We start from the raw sequence: 6,824 nt of genomic DNA, 5'->3' as shown, positions 1-6,824 counted from the left end.
GCTATGTCAGTGCTGGAGCCAGCTGTGGCCTACTTGTCGGGTCCTGTGGCCCAATCTTCGGTAAAGACGGCAGTCCCTGCCCGCCGCCCGGCCTCAGCGGCTGCTGGGCCGATGACATCAACGACCGCCTCTGCCTCGCTTTCACCCCTGGCTAAGTCCCGCCCATCGGACTCTAGGGCCTATACCGGACCCTCCGTTTGGGTCACGGAGGTCATAAAGAAGAAAAAACCAGGGAGCAGGAAGTGTGGAACCTGCTCCATACAAAGGGAGAGGCTGGCATGGCGGCTACACGATCTCTGGGACGGCTCGTATACACAAATATATCAAAGGGATACGAGTTTATTCGAGATCTTGCTACCAGCCAGAAAGTTTATCTAAATGTTACCTCTATTCGCCATGGCTGAGCTTTGCAAGAGGGGGACTTGGTGTCCTATTATAAGGAGTACTGCCCCCGGCTACTATGCGATAGCCGTGCTCGCCGGACCCGAAGATCACGAGCCCCTGTAGAAAGGACTTTAAGGACACTTCCTGCATCCTGGGAGCTCCACGGCTGTGGGGTCCCTTGTTACCAGCCACCAGGAGATGGCGTGGTCTGTTGGGAATTCGCTGCAACGTTATGCAGAATATGGGGACAGTGTGCGCCCTGAGTGACGGAGAATGTTGTTGTTTTTTTTCTTGTTTTGCCTGACATCACGGGGATGCTATAAAGAAAAAGAAAGGGAGTGTCAATGTCTAAGGAAGGGGGGGAAACTTGCAATGTTTTTGTGGTTTTTGTTGCATGCTGGTTAAAAAAAACCCACAGTAAATGAAAAAAAAATAGAAAAAAGGGGTACTTGTGCTATTATAGAGTTGTTTTGTTGTATAATATGCAAAAGTAAAATGTAACAGGTCTGGGTACGGGAAGGTCTGTGTGACTGAAGGAAGTGTGAGACCAAAGGGATCTACGAGATGAGAGGGTCTGTGTGACCGAGACGCCGACCATGACATGTGACCAAGAGGAAGGTAAAGAGATGGAAGATATGAGACGGACAAAAGTCCCAAGTAAGGTCCCTAACACCACGGACATTCCCGAAGAAGGAAGCGGACGCTGACAATGATCTGGTAGGCGTAAGGCCTCGATCTTGGCGTGCCGGATAGTGGAAGGTGACAGAAGGGGAGAGTAGGGGAATGTAGAAGCCGTAGAGAGAATCCGGGTGTACCTAGCCCAACTTGAAAGGAGTTGTTATGTGGCGTGTGCGCTGGCGTGTGGCGGTAGGCTGCTCGGAGCATGGTGCTTCCGGTTTGGTTCGGCCCCCCCGTAGATGGTGGGTATGCCCCAACCACCGGTCCGACAACAGAAAGTAGGGGAGGTTTCAGAACGACTAAGGCAGGGACGACGATTGTCAAGGATGACAATAGACAGAGGAAGGGGGAGTGTAGGGAAGGTGACCTGACGGACAGACTTGTCAGCAAGTAAGAAGGAGGGTTTGCACATTTTAGGCAGATAGCAGTTATGACAGTGGGGAAACAGCTAGGAAAGTGTAGGTGCCGTGCAGTACCTGGGGTTGACCACAAGATGGCAGGGAGGAGTGTGAGTTCAGGACTTGACAGCAGCTTAGGGCTTTAGAAACCGTTGGTCATGGGGCGGAGTTACAGGGAACCGGGAAAGTTATAAATTTGACAGGAGGGTTCCAGAAAGTTCCAGTCCCCGGGAGGTGCTCAAGAGATGAGAAGTCCGTGACAGTTTGTGTGCTGTGAGGAGAGCCAAGCCAGGGGACTGAGGAGAGAAGAAGTTAGGGGGGTGGTCCTGACAGAGAGTACCGCAGTGCAGACGGGCCTTTGGGAAAAGCATACTGTATTGAAGACTAGTTTGAGCATTCCGATACCGCAGGTATCGGGTATCGGCCGATACTTGCTGTATCGGAATTCCGATACCGACTTCCGATATTTTTTCAATATCGGAAGTCGGCATCGGAATCGGAAGTTCAAAGTTGATTGACAGCCTGACGTCATCATGATGCGCGGTGTGTGCGCATCATGATGCGCCGTCATTTCGGGCCTTCCGGGGGTCTCTGCCGGCCTGCCGGGGGGCTGTGCCGGCCTGCCGGGGGGCTGTGTGGACTGCCCGGGGTCTGTACCGGCCTGCCGGGGGGCTGTGCCGGCCTGCCGGTGGTCTGTGCACCCTGTGGGGGTCTGTACCGGCCTGCCGGGGGGCTGTGCCGGCCTGCCGGTGGTCTGTGCACCCTGTGGGGGTCTGTACCGGCCTGCCGGGGGGCTGTGCCGGCCTGCCGGGGGGCTGTGCTGATGTCCGGGGGTCTGTGCAAGCATCGTCCGATGGGACTACAAGTCCCATCTGGCGATGCCTGCTACCATGACAGTGATTGACACATTAGCCAATGATGGGACAGTAGTAGTCCCATCATCCGGCTAATGTGTTAAATGTTAAAAAAAAAAAAAAAAAAAAAACACTACATACATACTACATGCATGCAACATACACACTACATGCTACATACATACTACATACATACTACATACATACTACATACATACCACATATATACTACATACATACTACATACATAACACATATATACTACATACATACTACATACATACTACATACATACTACATACATACTACATATATACTACATGCATGCTACATACATACTACATGCTACATACATACTACATACATACTACATGCATGCTACATACATACTACATGCTACATACATACTACATATATACTACATGCATGCTACATACATACTACATGCTACATACATACTACATATATACTACATGCATGCTACATACATACTACATGCTACATACATACTACATATATACTACATGCATGCTACATACATACTACATGCTACATACATACTACATATATACTACATGCATGCTACATACATACTACATGCTACATACATACTACATATATACTACATGCATGCTACATACATACTACATGCTACATACATACTACATATATACTACATACATACTACATACATACTACATGCATGCTACATACATACTACATGCTACATACATACTACATATATACTACATGCATGCTACATACATACTACATGCTACATACATACTACATATATACTACATGCATGCTACATACATACTACATGCTACATACATGCTACATACATACTACATGCTACATACATACTACATATATACTACATGCATGCTACATACATACTACATGCTACATACATACTACATATATACTACATACATACTACATACAATACATTCATACAATACATACATAGACATACAGTACATATAACATAGAGTAACATACTTACCAATACTTGTCACATTGTTCCCCGAAGCCATTGTCTTTTACGGAATAAATATTAACATAACAAACCACAAAAATACTCACCCACGATCCGAAGCAGTCCACGAGTGTGTCCCACGACGATCCTGGGTAGAGAACTGCAGCATCAGCTGTTGCTGCCGTTCTCTACGGGCTGCAGGAATCCAATGACGGAAGGTAGGTATCCTTCCGCACTGTATTCCTCCGCCACTTAAAAAAAAAAAAGTCCCTAGTCTCACTTTATGCCATTGCTGCGTGGGAATTTCCCACACAGCAATGGCATAAAGTGAGACTAGGGACTTTTTTTTTTTAAGTGGCGGAGGAATACAGTGCGGAAGGATACCTACCTTCCGTCATTGGATTCCTGCAGCCCGTAGAGAACGGCAGCAACAGCTGATGCTGCAGTTCTCTACCCAAGATCGTCGTGGGACACACTCGTGGACTGCTTCGGATCGTGGGTGAGTATTTTTGTGGTTTGTTATGTTAATATTTATTCCGTAAAAGACAATGGCTTCGGGGAACAATGTGACAAGTATTGGTAAGTATGTTACTCTATGTTATATGTACTGTATGTCTATGTATGTCTTGTATGAATGTATTGTATGTAGTATGTATGTAGTATATATGTGGTATGTATGTAGCATGTAGTATGTATGTAGTATGTATGTAGCATGCATGTAGCATGCAGTATGTATGTAGCATGCATGTAGTATATATGTAGTATGTATGTAGCATGTAGTATGTATGTAGCATGCATGTAGTATATATGTAGTATGTATGTAGCATGTAGTATGTATGTAGCATGCATGTAGTATGTATGTAGTATATATGTAGTATGTATGTAGCATGTAGTATATATGTAGTATGTATGTAGCATGCATGTAGTATGTATGTAGCATGCATGTAGTATGTATGTAGCATGCATGTAGTATATATGTAGTATGTATGTAGCATGTAGTATATATGTAGTATGTATGTAGCATGCATGTAGTATGTATGTAGTATGTATGTAGTATATATGTAGTATGTATGTAGCATGTAGTATGTATGTAGCATGCATGTAGTATATATGTAGTATGTATGTAGCATGTAGTATGTATGTAGTATGTATGTAGTATGTATGTAGCATGTAGTATGTATGTAGCATATATGTAGTATGTATGTAGTATGTATGTAGCATGTAGTATGTATGTAGCATGCATGTAGTATGTATGTAGCATGCATGTAGTATATATGTAGTATGTATGTAGCATGTAGTATGTATGTAGCATGCATGTAGTATATATGTAGTATGTATGTAGCATGTAGTATGTATGTAGTATGTATGTAGTATGTATGTGGTATGTATGTAGTATATATGTAGTATGTATGTAGCATGTAGTATGTATGTAGCATGCATGTAGTATATATGTAGTATGTATGTAGCATGTAGTATGTATGTAGCATATATGTAGTATGTATGTAGTATGTATGTAGCATGCATGTAGTATATATGTAGTATGTATGTAGCATATATGTAGTATGTATGTAGCATGTAGTATATATGTAGTATGCATGTTGCATGCATGTAGTATATATGTAGTATGCATGTTGCATGCATGTAGTATGTATGTAGTATGTATGTTGCATGTAGTATATATGTAGTATGAACGTAGCATGTATGTAGTATGTAGTATGAATGTAGCATGTATGTAGTATGCATGTTGTATGTATGTAGCATGTAATTTTTTTTTTTTTTTTACATTCAACACATTAGCCGGATGATGGGACTACTACTGTCCCATCATTGGCTAATGTGTCAATCACTGTGATGGTAGCAGGCATCGCCCGATGGGACTTGTAGTCCCATCGGACGATGCCTGCACAGACCCCCGAAGCCTGCACAGCCCCCCGGCAGGCCGGCACAGCCCCCCGGAGCCTGCACAGCCCCCCCGGCAGGCCGGCACAGCCCCCCGGCAGGCCGGCACAGCCCACCGGAGCCTGCACAGCCCCCCTGGCAGGCCGGCACAGCCCCCCGGCAGGCCGGCACAGACCACCGGAGCCTGCACAGACCCCCTGGCAGGCCGGCACAGCCCCCCGAAAGGCCCGTACAGACCCCAGAGAGGCTGTACAAGGGAAAAACAGGATTTTTCTTATTCCGATACCGGAAGTCCCATAGACTTGAATGGGACTTCCGGTATCGGAATCGGCGATACCGATACTTTTTTTTAAGATCGGCCGATCCATTCCGATCCGATACTTTGAAGTATCGGACGGTATCGCTCAACTCTATTGAAGACAAAACTGACCAGTGAAAGTGCTGATGGTGTACGGGCCTAAAGTGGCCACAGTGACTGGGCTGACAGGATCGTCACTAAGTGAGAGAGGGACGGTATGTGTATATACGTCCTTGGTGTAACAGTACGGTGTGTGTAGTGGGCCTGGACACGAAAGGCCATGAAAAGAATTGCGGTGTATTGCGAGGGCCGTCAGTCGGATGGCAGGAAATAAACTTGGACCTGTTGCACCCGAAATCTGCCTCCATCTTGTTTCTGTATGTCACTGCGCGGTATACAGAGGGACCACCCCCCAGCCCGGCCCACCGACCCTACACTTGGCGTAGTCGGCAGGATCGCCACCGCTAATACATTATCTTCTGCGGCAAGCCTGCCTCTGAGAGATGAAAAAGGAACTGGAGTGCTTTGTTTGGACCTTAAACACCTGTGGATTACAAATCACTAACCTGTGGATTATAAATTGGGAACGCTGTGGTGGATCTGCGGTGCTGGCGGAGGACCCAGAGCGGTACCAGGTTCTGTGCAAGATAGCGGTGTTGCTCCAACGCAGGTGACAGATCCAGGTGTTTGCCTTCGTCCCCGATGGACTGGGAACCCCTCCAGCGTACCCTTGGGGGAAGCGATATGAACCCGGAGGCCGACGCTCCCACATACTGGACCCAGGTCGCTGGGTGGAAAAGCCTGCCATTGCCCCACCCAGCAGAGGGAGTGGCACCGAGGAAAAGACAGGCTGCGGCTGCTTGGCGCCATTTGATTGCTGCCCACCGGACGGGATGCGACGCTGTGGTTGTCGAGGCATCGGGCGCCTGGAGTGGTGCTGGCGTCGGGAGGTCGAGCTTCGCCAGAAGACTTATTCTTCATAGTCACGGGCAGGCAGTCGGATCTCGGGTGAAGGAGCAGAGCCCTTGCGGACCCTGTGGGAGCGGCCACCAAAGATACCATCAAAGAGTCTCCCTGCAAAGCCACTGAGCCTGGAGGCTAACCCCGCCGGACGGTGGGGTGAAGAACGGAGGCTGCGGGAGGAGCCGCGGGAAGATATGACGAAGGTCGCAGTGTCGGGAAAGGTAAGAGTTCCCCCAGCTCCGCAAGCAGCTCCCACCACTCAGCCGCAGCACGCAGCCCCCTGTGTCCCCAAAAGCCTGGCCAAGGAGGCCCTTACTGTCTACGCTGAGCTGAGCAGGGCCTCTGCTCCCGGCCCTGAGCTACCCCGC

Source organism: Dendrobates tinctorius, unplaced genomic scaffold, assembly GCF_039654945.1.
Source record: "Dendrobates tinctorius isolate UK_male_01 unplaced genomic scaffold, ASM3965494v1 ptg000293l, whole genome shotgun sequence".
NCBI classification, from domain to species: Eukaryota; Metazoa; Chordata; class Amphibia; order Anura; family Dendrobatidae; genus Dendrobates; species Dendrobates tinctorius.
The sequence above is the reverse complement of the archived record's forward strand: the minus strand, read 5'-3'. Positions refer to the sequence as shown.